Source organism: Nerophis ophidion, linkage group LG03 (assembly GCF_033978795.1).
Source record: "Nerophis ophidion isolate RoL-2023_Sa linkage group LG03, RoL_Noph_v1.0, whole genome shotgun sequence".
NCBI lineage: Eukaryota > Metazoa > Chordata > Actinopteri > Syngnathiformes > Syngnathidae > Nerophis > Nerophis ophidion.
Genome location: NC_084613.1, coordinates 20,488,503 through 20,503,916, shown reverse-complemented (window position 1 = coordinate 20,503,916; position 15,414 = coordinate 20,488,503). Strand labels below are relative to the sequence as shown.

The following is a 15,414-nucleotide window of genomic DNA, read 5'->3' as shown; positions in this document are numbered from 1 at the left end:
CAAAAAATAGGTGGGCAATACAACTACAGTCTGCTCTATTAGTACCAGCGAACATAAAAGGAAGTTATCCACATGACTCACGGCAGCCATCTTGGACTATCATCACACATCCATGGACAAAAGTATTTGGACAACACTGCAGCTTTTACTGCTTTGAATGCCAGGCACCTTACTTCCTGTCTGTATTCTGTTTCTCCTACCCCCCCCCCCCCCCCCCCACACACACACACACTTTGCTGAGTCATTGAGACGTGCACATGCACCCACACACACTCGCACACATACGTACACGCACACACGCATACGTGCAACCTCCTGAGAGCCAGCATTCTCCGCAGTGGACATTGGTGTTTTGCATAACAAATCCTTCTGCTGTTTCTTTCCGGAATGGGCTCCCTTCTAAAAGAGATTCTTAATCTCCATACAAAAAAAAAAAAGCATACTAGCAAAAATAGTTGTCCACTGCAGAAAATATATAGGTACAGTAAATGCACACAAATAAATACACATACACAAACATGTGCTTGTATGAACCCAAACCACATTTGCTGAGTCACTATAAAGTCTTTTTTTCTGTGCACCTAAACACACACACACACATATACACACACACACAGAGAGCGGCGGAGGTGGTTTATAACTGCAGCGGTGTCATCATGAATGAATCATCACAATCACTCCAGCCACACAACCTGCGTGGTCAAGCGGTCGGTCCGCCTCCAGATATGGGACCACCTGACTCCATCGCATCATCGACAACATCCAACGGTTACTATGGCGATGACACTGTCATCCATCCTGCATCATTCTAATGCCTCGCTGCTGGGGTCACTGGGTTCACGTTCAAAAAGCATTGCTTATACTTGTACCTTAAACACACACACACACACACACACACACACACACACACACACACACACACACACACACACACACACACCAAAGAGAGGCAGTCCAGCCAGGTCCAATCAGGTGCATTAATCCAGTTAGTTTGGATCAAGCCTGAACCTTGCATGCCTCCTCTTATGTCAACTACATTTAACGGGTCTTGTCACGTGACCTCACGTCTTCTACAGAGAAGGCGCAACACAAAAAGCGTTTGGGGGGAAAAAAGAAACAAGAACAAAAAAAACCAACGTGCGGTTAGACAAAAACAACAACAACAACAACAACACAAATAGCCGCAGCACTGCACACAAAAATGTGGCGCATCAATCAGGACACCGCAAACACCTGACACGTACCTTTGCGGATGACGTCACACTTTGCGGGAGAGTTGCGCGACTATAAAGAAGAAAAAGTGCGTGTATGTGGTGTGTGCATGTGTGAGTGTGTGCGTGTGTGCGTGCGTGTGTGTGTGTTTGTGCGCGCGCGCAGACGGAGGAAGAGACTTATATGCAGCTCTGTGGCGGAGCGGAGTGCGCCAGGATGCGGCATCCGCCGTCTGCAGACAGCCGCGTGCACGCACCGTGCACGTACACAGTGCAGCGCGAGCGGAGGGGAGGGAGGAGAAAGGGAGAAAGGGAGAAAGGGTGTTTGGGAGGGGGAGGGGGGTCATTGGGTGCGTTGCCGAACTTGCCGTACATCTTGCAATCCTCGAGTCAAGTCACCCGTCATGACGTCACAGCTACTTTCAACTCCAACGTGTTTTGTTTTGTTGTTGTTGTTTTTTTAAAGGTTAGATGGAATAGTTTTACTTTCGGTTGCACAATGTCGCCAAAAGAGGGCACCAGACTCCGTTTTTTTTATGCAAAAAAATAAATAAATAAAGGTTCTATGGGCGCCGAACGTGGACGTCGTCACAAGCAGGGCCGCTCCTGGCGAAATTGTGGAAATGCATTTAGAGCGCACTCCTCCGCCCATTACAGTTTGTTGCAACAGGCTTCCGTACCTTGTCAATTCCCAATGCAGTGAAGCAGGCTAGCTTAGTTAAAGTACAAAGCCAGCAGTCATAACTTAACTTCCATAGAGTTTGGAGAATATATGCCTGTAAGTAGTTGAACATGTACTGCTTTATGTCAAGTTTGTTCTCTCAAAATATCATTGTATGGACGTTTGCAACAGTTTAAAAAGATCGCGATTGGGATGCTAATTTCTGTTAGCCTGTCAACGGCAAAATACATTGAATGTTAGCATCAAGCTAGCAGGATAAGTACGAACCATTTTACTGGATAGTTTTAGTTGCTTGTTTTTGCTCATATCTGCCGGTTTGACACAATTTTTTACATATTTTCAGCACTCCATGTGTAATGATGTACAATTTTTATGTGCTCAGTTTTACAGTAATTTTATTTGGAGGCAATTATTAAATAACCTCAACCTGGAAGTTTTTCTCGCCCCTAAATGGAAGAATTGTTTACATATCTGCCAAACTAAATTACTTCATTCAGGGAGGACAGAATAACCGCGTTTTGTAGTGCACAGCTTTTCGAAGCAGGGTTTGAAGCATTATACTTATAAAGCATGTTCCCCAGGGGGGCCCGCCCCACTATCTGAGGCCCCTTCTACACTAATCTGGCTAATGTTATCCTGGGTAAATCCCACCTAACCTTATCCGTGTCCACACACAACAATGCCCCTCGTTCTAGACCCCCTCCGCCCCTCCGTCCACCGGCGCAATCTCCTCTCTGGTCAACAAAATCACCGTGAAGATTCTAGCGGGAACTTTCATTCAACCCTTTTTCGATTTTGCATGCACCTCCTGGTACCCCAGCACCTCCAAAACCCTCAAATCTAGACTCCAAACATCCCAGAACAAGCTAGTCAGGTTACCTCTAGACCTCCACCCCAGATCACACCTCACTCCTACCCACTGCTCCAAAGTGGGCTGGCTCAGGGTGGAGGACAGAGTAAAACAACTTGCACTGAGCCTCGTCTATAAAATTCGCTACACCTCCCTGATACCGAAGTACATGTCAAACTACTTCCAGAACGTAAATGACCGCCATAACCACAACACCAGGGGGAGCTCCACAAACCACGTTAAACGCAGATTCCAATTTAACAAAGGTCTTAACTCATTCTCCTTCTATGCCATATCAATATGGAATGCACTCCCAACAGGTGTAAAAGAAAGTGCATTTCTATCTTTCTTCAAAACCTCACTAAAAGTACACCTCCAGGCAACTACAACCCTAGACTAACCCCCTGCCCCCACCACATCCCCGGATTGTAAATAATCAAATGTATATACTTTTTTTAATGCTTTCTGAGCTCACTATGTACACTGCTCGCTCTACATATCCTACCAAGTCAGACCTACACTGTTTCATTGTCCTTTTTTCAGATGATATAATTGTTGATATCAACCAAACCTAACCCCCCTTGCCCCAACCCCCTCCACATACAACTTCCCGATTGTAAATAATGTAAATAATTCAATGTATATACTGTGATAATTAACTTGTGTGGTGACAGTATTATGCTGATGGTATATATTTATACCATGAATTTATTAACGTGGACCCCGACTTAAACAAGTTGAAAAACTTACTCGGGTGTTACCATTTAGTGGTCAGTTGTACGGAATATGTACTGTACTGTGCAATCTACTAATAAAAGTTTCAATCCATCAATCAAAACACATGCGCAGATAATGCGCACATCATAGTCACCTCCTGTCAGGACTTTGACTTGGATTAGTTTTGCTTCTTCGATGCAGAGGGAATTTGGAATGAGCCAGGCGAGAATGTGAGTACATGATTAATTTATTTATATACTATAATATAAAAAGGGAAAACAAAGGGGGTGCTCAGTGGCGGATAATAACCTAGACTAAACTTCAAACAAAATAGCACAATGGCGTGACTATATACAAATAAACAAAAGATACTATCAAAGGTACAAAACAAACCAAAAACTTGCACAGAGGCATAAATACAAACACGATCTTATGTGCCGTGGTCAAAACAATCATCAGCGTGGCAAGGCAAGGTAGGTGCGTGGTCATAGTAAGTAGCATGTAGCACAAGCATGTAGCAAGTAGTACAGCATAAGCAAGCAATAAGCAAAGTTCCCAGGACAAGGACATAAACAGAATGGTATAAATAATGACTGTGATGATGATTACTAGCAGGTGTGAGGCTGAGGACAGGGGTGTGACTTGGAGACAAGGTGGAAACTAATGAGTAACTATGGAAACAAACAAAACCAGGAAGTGCAAAACGGGAGTCCAAAAACAAAACATAACATGATCAAACATAAACCCAGATTGACAGGCGTGACACCTCCAGTGTGCAAGTTCTTAAATTAAAAGTAACTTATCTGAACAATATCCAGTGTTGTGGTATTTCAATGAACTGGAATCCAGTGTGCTGTGTTGCCCTATTGTAGTGAATCCCACCTGAGCCATCATAAATGAATCAAATCTTTAATGGACATGTAAAAGTAAACAATGTGACAAAGAACAATTGACAACAATCAGGATCTCGATATCTGGTCAGGACACCCCTCACTATTTTGCCTTTAATGCTAGGACCTGAACAATGTTTTGATATTGGCCCAGATTAAGTTGGGTTTGGCTTCAAATGTCACAAACTTTTAAAAAATACTTTTCAGTGTCAGTGCAGTTTGGGGAGTAGAAATGTGTCTCTTTTCCTGAGAGTCGACTCTTTTGGCTCCTAAACACCTTTGTGCCGTTTTTAACCTCATATGTCACCCTACAGCAAATATGAATGTTATTTATTTATTCTACATTCAGGGTCTTTATAAGAGGCCACACGTCTGTTTCCTTTTTCCCCGAGACGATCTCCCCTAATTGTAAAAATATATATTTTCCTCTACTTTCACATATCTTCCTACAGTAAAGTATATCCTCACATGTGATTGGCTGTACAGCTTATTTGCGCGTACCACATGACTAATGAAGTCGCACACCATTAATAAACATATTGTGGTTTTGTTTACCTACCATAATCTCCTAACAGCTTCATTCCACCCTTCTTCCCCCTCCAACATTCTGCTGCGGAGCCAAGTCTTGGGATCAATATCAACGCTTTGCATAATTCACCAGGTGTCTCAATAATACATCAATCCCTTTAGGAGCAGCACCCAATGTTATTAAAAAAGTATACATTTGGAATCGAAAATTGTTTTAAATCGAGAATCGAGTCGCTACCCTATAGAATGGAATTGTGTGATGCCCAAAGGTTCATAGCCTTAATTAAAAGTATAGTTAATTTGCTTCAGAATAACAGAATAACCTCAGCCTTTCCGGTAAGGTTTATTTAGGTGTACTGGAGAGGAAGCTACGCCGGATAGTCGAACTTTGTTCTGGTCGTGGAACTGTGGACCAGCTCTATACTCTGGGCCGGGTCCTTAAGAGTGCATGGGAGTTTTCCCCAACCAATCTACATGTGCTTTGTGGACTTGGAGACGGCATTCGACCGTGTACCCCGGTAAATCCTCTGCGAAGTGCTCAGAAAGTATGGGATATCAGACTGTCTGATTGTGGCGGTTCTCTCCCTGTATGATCAGTGTCAGAGCTGGGTCCGCATTGCCGGCAGTAAGTCGGACACTTTTCCAGTGAGTGTTGGACTCCGCCAAGGCTGCCCTTTGTCATCGATTCCGTTCATAACTTTTATAGAATTTGTAGGCGTAGTCAGGGCGTTGAGGGGATCCGGTTTGGTGGCTGCAGGATCAGGTCTCTGCTTTTTGCAGATAATGTGGTCCTGATGGCTTCATCTGTCCAAGATCTTCAGCTCTCACTGGATCGGTTCGCAGAATCAGCCCCTCCCTGTCCGAGTCCATGTGTGGAGTGCCATCTCCGGGTTGGGTAGGAGACACTGCCCCAAGTTGAGGAGTTCAAGTACCTAGGAGTCTTGTTCACGAGTGAGGGAAGAGTGGATTGTGAGATCGACAAGCGGATCGGTGCAGCGTCTGCAGTAATGCGGACGCTGTATCGATCCAATGTGGTGAGGAAGGAGCTGAGCAGGAAGGCAAATCTCTCAATTTACCGGTCGATCTACCTTCCCATCCTCACCTATGATCATGAGCTTTGGGTTATGACCGAAAGGACAAGATCACGGGTACAAGCAGCCGAAATGAGTTTTCTCCGCCGGGTGGCGGAGCTCTCCCTTAGAGATAGGGTGAGAAGCTCTGCCATCCGGGGGGAGCTCAAAACAAAGCCGCTGCTCCTCCACATCGAGGGGAGCCAGATGAGGTGGTTCGGGCCTCTGGTCAGGATGCCACCTGAACGCCTCCCTAGGGTGGTGTTTAGGGCACGTCCAATCGGTAGGAGGCCACGGGAAAGACCCAGGACACGTTGGGAAGACTATGCCTCCTGGCTGGCCTTGGAACACCTCGGGATCCCCCAGGAAGAGCTGGACGAAGTGGCTGGAGAGAGGAAAGTCTGGGCTTCCCTGCTTAGGTTGCTGCCCCCGCGACCCGACCTCTGATAAGCGGAAGACAATGGATGGATGGAGACAGAATAATTATTTAGTAATAATAATAACAGGTGTAGCTGGGACTTGGTGCGTTGTTCGACACAGACGTACTATAGGGCCCCTTTCGTCATGGTTTACCTGACACATGAAACGTGACAAATTGGGAGGGGGGTTGGGTGTGCACTTTAGCTACTTTAGCCGCCAGACTGCAGTGGACTGTTGACTATATTAAAATTTGTTTTGTGGCAGTTCTTACTTTGACCAAACCGTCAGTTGCTATGCAAGAGTGGCACTTTCCATCATTTTCAGCAGACTGCCTTGCACGCTGATCAACCACCCACCTTCCTCTCTTTTCCCTGCTGTATATGACGCACAATCCTTTTGATCGTTCCAATAATACACTGTGCATGAAAAAAGTGATGAGTTGTCATTTGGAGAAAACCGGAAGCTGTTTAAGGGGCACTCTTCACTTCCTGTCGGTGGACTAGCCATGTGTTCCGATACATCTGACCATAGAGGTCAGTTGTCAGCATGTATAGAGTAGGGGTGTTTCGACACTACTTGTCTTTACTTCCAAAATTAGACGGATATTGATCTCAAATGATATCGGCAGGAATTGTGCATACTTTAATTTTGTAGTGTGAATTGTTCGAAAAGGTTTGATCATTAATTGTCTGAAATGGGCTTATGCTGACGTTGAAGAGGAGTGGTGACTGTTTTTTGGTGATCCTTAGTGGCACAATCATTTATTAAAGGGCTAATATTATGATTTTCCGTATGGTCTACATAACATGTCATGGTGGTTCTTTGCTCAAAAAGTTGCTTAAACTATGTTTTACAGACTGGGGCTTCACGGTGAAAGAGGGGTTAGTGCGTCTGCCTTACAATACCTAGGTCCTGAGTAGTCTGGGGTTCAATCCCGGGCTCGGGATCTTTCTGTGTGGAGTTTGCATGTCCTCCCCGTGAATGCGTGGGTTCCCTCCGGGTACTCCGGCTTCCTCCCACCTCCAAAGACATGCACCTGGGGATAGGTTGATTGGCAACACTAAATTGGCCCTAGTGTGTGAATGTTGTCTGTCTATCTGTGTTGGCCCTGCGATGAGGAGGCGACTTGTCCAGGGTGTACGCCGCCTTCCGCCCGATTGTAACTGAGATAGGCACCAGCGCCCCCCGCGACCCCAAAGGGAATAAGTGGTAGAAAATAGATGGATGGATGTTTTACAGACCGTCTTCAAGCTGCTTTCTGACCGCCCCTTATTTACATGCCTCCACTTTGAAAGCATCCCCATCGTCTTTATTGTAGTTTTTAGCCCATCCATACAGAGTCTATTGACCGATAAAAGTTCGAACTAAACTAATTTGCATTAGGAATGGTAACAAATGCGAGCCAGTCTGCCCCACAAAAAATAAGGATCTTATTGACGACGGTGGCGGACTCGTGCAAAGCTTTTCGAGTAAAAGAGAAATACCCGCTGATGTCACCAATTGGGGGGGGAAATGGCATAAATTGTCGAAAAAATCCAAATAACTTGTTCGGAGGAAGTGTAAAAGTAGGCAAGATTGGTTTATAGGCTCCAGCGACTCCGAAAGGGACCAGCGGTAAGAAATGAATGGATGGATGAACGGATGGATGCCGCCATGGTTTGATTGCACATTTTCAGGACTCATGGGGATCCCAAATACACAAACACAGGTACCAATAAGTGGCAAAAGCTTGTTTTGCAAAATGGTTCCACTTAAGGTTAAACTCACGACGCAGTAAGCTAAATGATGCAGACACGTTTGTTACTGGAGACTATGTTTGCCAGGGGTGTCCAAAGTGTGGCCCGTGGGTAATTTTTTAACGGCCCTAAGCACATTCTAAAAAATACGATTAAAAAAATTTAAAACAGAAAAAGTGGTATAAAAGAGTAAACAGGTGAAATGTGACAATAAAATGTTGCAATGTTTACTCTAAGAACACAAAGCTGCTATGCAGGCTGTTATTTTCTTAAAAAAAAAATAAATAATAATCAAAATCAATGTCACATTAAATATTACACATTGAGACATTTTGGGGGGAAAATGTTGCATATTTTGTGTTTGCCATACAAAAAACAAAGTTGTTGTTTTTTCTAAAGAAAGGCCTAATAAGAACAAACAAAACATAAACAACAGAAGTTGTAATGGACAAATGGATCTGAAGTTGATCTCAAGACGATTGTCCATCCATCCATTTTCTACCGCTTATTCCTTTTGGGGTTTTGCGGGGGGCGCTTGTGCCTATCTCAGCTACAATCGGGTGGAAGGCGGGTAACACCCTGGACAAGTCGCCACCTCATCGCAGTCAAGACGATTGTGTTTAAAGTAAACAGTAAAAAAAATAAAAATAAAAGTTTTGTATTTTTAATGAGTAGGACCCTGTTGGATCCCCAATAAATTTAGTGGGATTTTTTTGTGTGTCATTGCTAAAAAAAATAATAACAAATTGAAATCAAAAGTGTTATGTGTTGACATTTTTAAGGCTCCATTTATTCTATATTCTCAAATATTCCACTTTAAAATTCTATTGGGGAAACTATTGCATATTTTGTGTTTTTTCCATAACAAAACAGGGTTTTCTTTGACAAAAAGGGCATACAATTTAAATCTTTAAAAACGTTATATTGACAGATAGACCTAACGTTGATCTAGAGATGTAAACCTTGAATAACAAAAATACAAAATAAAGACCCATTTTAAATTTTTTTTGGACCAAAATCCTTTGGGGTCCGTGGGATCAAGCCTGAGTGGAGGCCTAAATGTATATTTTTACACATATATTGTATTGGTTTTTGAAATAAAAACATATCAAAATGGCCCCCACTTGCTTTGATTTTTCAGTGTGCGGCCGCCAGTGGAAAAAGTTTGGACACCCCTGATGTATGCGTAAGTAATATGCAACTATAATTATTTGATACTTGTTTAGACTGAAAAATGGGCGGTTTTAGACTGCAATATTGCCCAAGGAAGGACACTTTTGTATGTCTAGCTTCTGTGCTGTTGTGTAGCTGCTAGTAGCCTAGGATGTTTACCTTTTGTAAATGACTTCACCAAAATGGAAGAAAAGAGCATCCTTGTGTGCGTATTTGATGACATTTAGATTGACTGTGCAGCTTTGTGCAAGTAAAAGCGCTGCAGGACTGCTTGTATCGCACATTTGACGTGCAAACTGTGATAATCAGATACTCGTCTTTTTGCTGATACCAATATATATACTACTCTACACAAATAAAGGTAACACAGAACTATTGTCTTTGCAGTAAACATCCACGCAGTCAGCAGTTTTAGATGGTTTGTGTGTTTTACTAGAAAGCACAAGGCGAGGCAACGCGCAATTAAAAGGCGTCGAGTCAGCGCGAAAGGCAAGTCGAGCACACGCAGGTTCACCCTGGGGGCGTCCAAATGGAAGAAGGACAACCTCTCTGGAGGCTTGGCTGACGTCGGCGCTGCTCGTGTGCAAGCAAGTCGTCACCTCCGTTTGTTGTAGCGCGACAGGAAACACGCCGGGGCGATTCTAACGCGTCCGGTCGGAAGGTCACAGTGAATCGCTGCAACCTTGGCGAGATTCAATGCCTTGCTTAATCCCCAGGGAGTGGCGATACCTTATGGACAGAATCTACGAGGGCACACACACGCCAACGCACACACCTCCCGTTTGTGCTGCGACAAGGTGATACAAAAGACCGGTGAGGACAAAGTGTCGCCCAGCTCAATTAGAACGATGAGTGTTGCGTCACTGCTGGCTGAGACATTGTGGCACAGTGTCAAGGATTTGCAGCACCTAGGACCTGGGCACCACCCAACCCAATATTTTCATAAAGCAGGGCTATTCAACTACATCATGAAAAGGGCCGCAGTTCCAAGAGCCCAGCCTAGCAGGCACAAGACAAGAAAACAACGCTGAGAACTTGTTGATTTAGGTCCTGATGCTAAACAACTCGAACCTAACGTTGAAAAAACATGCTTTTTGACGGCGTTTAATCCATGTTGGGTTCTTACCTTGATTTGACCATTGAAATTTTGTAATTTCCCAACCAATATTCAACAACACAAATACAACGTTGAAACAACATGCTTTTTGACAACGTTTAGTCAATGTCAGGCTGTGACGTTGATTTGACAATTGAATATTGGTCATTAACTTACCCAGGGTTCACCAACCTTTTTGAAACCAAGAGCTACTTCTTGGGTACTGATTAATGCAAAGGGCTACCAGTTTGATACACACTTAAATACATTGACAGAAATAGCCAATTTGCTCAATTTACCTTTAATAAATAAATCTAAATATATTTAAAAAATGTGTATTTTTGTCTGTCATTCCGTCATACTTTTTTTTTCCTTTTACGGAATTTTTTTTGTAGAGAATAAATTATGAAAAAAACATTTAATTGAACGGTTTAAAAAAGGAGAAAACAGGGAAAAAAAAGAAAATTAAATTTTTAAACATAGTTTATCTTTAATTTCGACTCTTTGAAATTCAAAATTCAACCGAAAAAAAGAGGAGAAAAACAAGCTAATTCTAATTTTTGGAAAAAATTTAAAAAATAATTTATGGAACATCATTAGTAACTTTTCCTGATTAAGATTAATTTTAGAATTTGGATGACATGTTTTAAATAGGTTAAAATCCAATCTGCACTTTGTTAGAATACATAACAAATTGGACCAAGCTATATTTCTAACAAAGACAAATCCATATTTCTTTTAGATTTTCCAGAACAAAAATTTTAAAAGAAAATTTCAAAAGACTTTGAAATAAGATTTAAATTTGATTCTACAGATTTTCTAGATTTGCCAGAATAATTTGTTTGAATTTTAATCATAATAAGTCTGAAGAAATATTTCACAAATATTCTTCGTCGAAAAAACACACGCTAAAATGAAGAATTAAAATTAAAATGTATTTATTATTCTTTACAATAAAAAAAATGTATTTACTTGAACATTGATTTAAATTGTCAGGAAAGAAGAGGAAAAATTTAAAAGGTAAAAAGGCATATGTGTTTAAAAATCCTAAAATCATTTTTAAGGTTGTATTTTTTCTCTAAAATTGTCTTTCTGACAGTCATAAGAAGCAAAGTAAAAAAATAGATTAATTTATTTAAACAAGCGAAGACCAAGTCTTTAAAATATTTTCTTGGATTTTCAAATTCTATTTGAGTTTTGTCTCTCTTAGAATTAAAAATATCGAGCAAAGCGAGACCAGCTTGCAAGTAAATAAATAAAAATAAAAAAAATAGAGGCAGCTGACTGGTAAGTGCTGCTATTTGAGCTATTTTTAAAACAGGCCAGCGGGCGACTCATCTGGTCCTTACGGGCTACCTGGTGACCCCTGTTCTAACCAATATTCTACAACATTGAAACAACATTCTTTTTGACCACGTTTAATCAATATTGGGTTCTCACATTGATTTGACCATTGAAATCTGATAATTTCCCAACCAATATTCTACAACACAAATACAACGTTGAAACAACATGCTTTTTGACAACATTTATTCAAAGTTGGGTTGGGGGGGGTTAGGGGTCACCAACGCGGTGCACGCGGGCACCAGGTAGCCCGTAAGGACCAGATGAGTAGCCCGCTGGCCTGTTCTAAAAATAGCTCAAATAGCAGCACTTACCAGTGAACTGCCTCTATTTTTTAAATTGTATTTATTTACTATCAAACTGGTCTCGCTTTGGTGATTTGGTGTCCAGTTCAAAGTGTGACATGATTTATTTAAAAATTTGAGAGTTGACTTTTGTATTTTACATGAGTTATTATTTGTACAAACATGGTGCAAAGTAATTCATGATTTGTTAAAAAATGTTAGTGGCTAGCTAGTTAAAATGGGATATTGTGATTTCACGAGACTGTGTTAGAAGTGATCATTAGAAAATGTTCAATTTTAAAAACGTGCACTTAGAGAAAATTGCATATTTGAAATAAAAAAAAATATAAAAATAAAGTGTTGCATATTTATCTGTTTCTATATATATTTATTGTGAGAAATCATTAAGATGATCACTGTTTCCACAATGATAAATATTAGGGCTGCGAATCTTTAGGTGTCCCACGATTCGATTCAATATCGATTTTTGGGGGTCACGATTCAATAATATATGATTTTTTCGATTCAACGCGATTCTCGATTCAAAAATGATATTTTCCCGATTCAAAACGATTCTGTATTCATTCAATACATAGGATTTCAGCAGGATCTACCCAAGTCTGCTGACATGCTAGAGTAGTAGATATATTTTTTTAAAAAGCTTTTATAATTGTAAAGGACAATGTTTTATCTACTGATTGTAATAATGTAAATTTGTGTTAACTATTAAACAAACCAAAAATATGACTTATTTTATCTTTGTGAAAACATTGGACACAGTGTGTTGTCAAGCTTATGAGATGCGATGCAAGTGTAAGCCACTGTGACACTATTGTTCTTTTTTTTATTTTTATAAATGTCTAATGATATAATCAATGACAAATTTTTAATCACTGCTATGCCGAAATTATAACTAATATTGATACTGTTGTTGATAATATTCATTTTTGTTTCACTACTTTTGGTTTTTTTCTGTGTCGTGTTTGTGTCTCCTCTCAATTGTTTTGTTTATTGCAGTTCTGAGAGTTGCTGGCTCAGGTTTGGTTTTGGAATTGGATTGCATTGTTATGGTATTGCTGTGTAGTGGTTTGTTGGATTGATAAAAAAAAAAAAAAAGATTTTTTTAAAAATGAGAATCGATTCTGAATCGCACAATGTATTTGATTCGATTCGTATTCGAATCGATTTTTTCCCAAACCCCTAATAAATATCATTAATTATTAACAATAACATAGAGTTAAAGGTAAATTGAGCAAATTGGCTATTTCTGGCAATGTATTTAAGTCTGTATCAAACTGCTAGCCCTTCCCATTAATCAGTACCCAAGAAGTAGCTCTTGGTTTCAAAAAGGTTGGTGACCCTTGGTGTAGGTTGAGTCCGCTCTCAGTGCTGCTGGAGTGATCACAAAGTGCAACCCAGGTACCGTAGCATGGCACCGTTGGATTTTACATAAATCGGTGCCCAACAGGGCCAGCGGGATTCGGTCGGTACCAAAAAAAAAAGTACCATATTCGGAGACCGGGAAATGGTACTGTATCGGTTCAAGTGTTATTTTTCCGTATCTTAACAATTCAGTGTGTGTGTGGGATGAGGACACGTCCCATTACTTTTGGTTGAAAAGATGGGAGATGAACTGGCGGTGACCAGAGTCCACCGACTTATGAGATTCATCTCCTTTAAGCGTCAATCTGCGGTCCCACCTTGCAAAAACGATTTAAGTGCAAAAGCTGGCAGGAATGGTGTTAATGCAGCATTAGGGAAAGTAAAGATAAGCGACGTTAGGTAAGAGTAAAACCATTGTTCACGTTTTAGCAGCAGAAATGTTCCTTTAAGCTTGCGATGATTGAGGGAAAAAAATAAGTTTTTTCTCTTTCTATTCTGATAAGCACATATTCCAGGACGTCGTTCGATGGCTTCCGTTCCCGCAAAGACTTCTTAGTCGCATTTTTAACTTTAAAAGACAAACTTTTAGGTCGACTGGCTGCTTAGTGAACCTTTGCCAGCTCAAAAGTTGCCACAAGTGGATTGGACGTCTTTCGGTCTTATAGACCAATGTTTTTCAACCACTGTGCCGCGGCACTCTAGTGTGCCGTTAGATATCGTCTGGTGTGCCGTGGGAAATAATGCAACTTCACCTAATTGGTCTAAAAAAAATATTTTTTTTTTATTTGCGAATCAATAATTATAATCTGCAAATACAGTGCTGTGTAGAACTCAGCTGTAGAACTGTGATCCCAATATGCAGACCACAGCGTGCAGGTAAAAAAAGGTATGTAACGCTTAAGCCAAAAATGAACAAAAGGAAAAGGAAATGAATCATAGGTAAAATGAAAGTATAACTGAATTGATTACAAAGTAAACAGAAACAGAATGCTGGACGACAGCAAAAACTTACAGCGTGTGGCGCAAAGACGGCGTCCACAAAGCACATCCCGGGCATGACATGGCAAGCAACAATGTCCACACAAAGAAGAATAGCAACAACTTCAATAGCCTTGCTTGCTAACGCAAAGTAGGTGCGGGGAATAGCGCTTAATGGAATACATGAAACTGCTACAAGAAAACCCCAAAATAACAGCACAAGACAGAACTAAAGCACTACACACAGGAAAACACCAACAAACTCAAAACAAGGCACGAGGAGGACCTGGTGGAGTTTCATTTTTTTAACGTTTTGTGCTGGTGGTGTGCCTCCGGATTTTTAAATGGAAAAAAAATGTGCCTTGTCTCTAAAAAGTTTGAAAAACACTGTTTTAGACCATGGGTGTCAAACTCTGGCCGGCGGGCCAAATCTAGCCCACCGTTTAATTTAGTTTGGCCTTTGAGGCAATATCAATTTAGCATTGGAGCTGGCCCGCCGGTGTTGTACAGCGTCGGTGCCGCTGTAACACCGCATTCACCGCTAATACTCAACCCTCCTAATTTTCCTGGTAGACTCCCGAAGTTCAGTGCCCCTCCCGAAAATCTCCCAGGGCAACCATTCTCCCGAATTTCTACCGATTTCCACCTGGACAACTATATTGGGGGCGTGCATTTAAGGCACTGCCTTTAGCGTTCTCTACAACCTGTCGTCACGTCCGCTTTTCCTCCATACTAACAGCGTGTTACATAATATTTGTGGCTTTTACACACACACACACACACACACACAAGTGAATACAATGCATATTTGGTCAACAGCCATACAGGTCATACTGAAGATGGCCGTATAAACAACTTTAGCACTGTTACAAATATGCGCCACACTGTGAACCCACACCAAACAAGAATGACAAACACATTTCGGGTGAACATCCGCACCGTAACACAACAGAACGAATACCCAGAACCACTTGCAGCACTAACTCTTCCGGGAAACTTCCAGCAAACTGACCAATAATTAACATTTTATTTATGCATTTTCTCTTGCTACT

The 15,414-nt window shown here is 41.3% G+C and overlaps 1 protein-coding gene and 1 long non-coding RNA gene across 2 annotated transcripts in view; one reads left to right on the top strand and one right to left on the bottom strand.

The window, feature by feature from the left end:
• The window catches only part of map1ab (microtubule-associated protein 1Ab), a 77,002-nt gene that overhangs the window by 49,326 nt on the left and 12,262 nt on the right, over window positions 1-15,414 (bottom strand). The window lies entirely within an intron of this gene.
• The window catches only part of LOC133549293 (uncharacterized), a 34,509-nt gene continuing 20,970 nt past the window's right edge, over window positions 1,876-15,414 (top strand). Inside the window, exon 1 of the long non-coding RNA XR_009806061.1 lies at window positions 1,876-1,989. This is a non-coding gene — a long non-coding RNA (uncharacterized LOC133549293). The remainder of the gene's footprint in view (window positions 1,990-15,414) is intronic.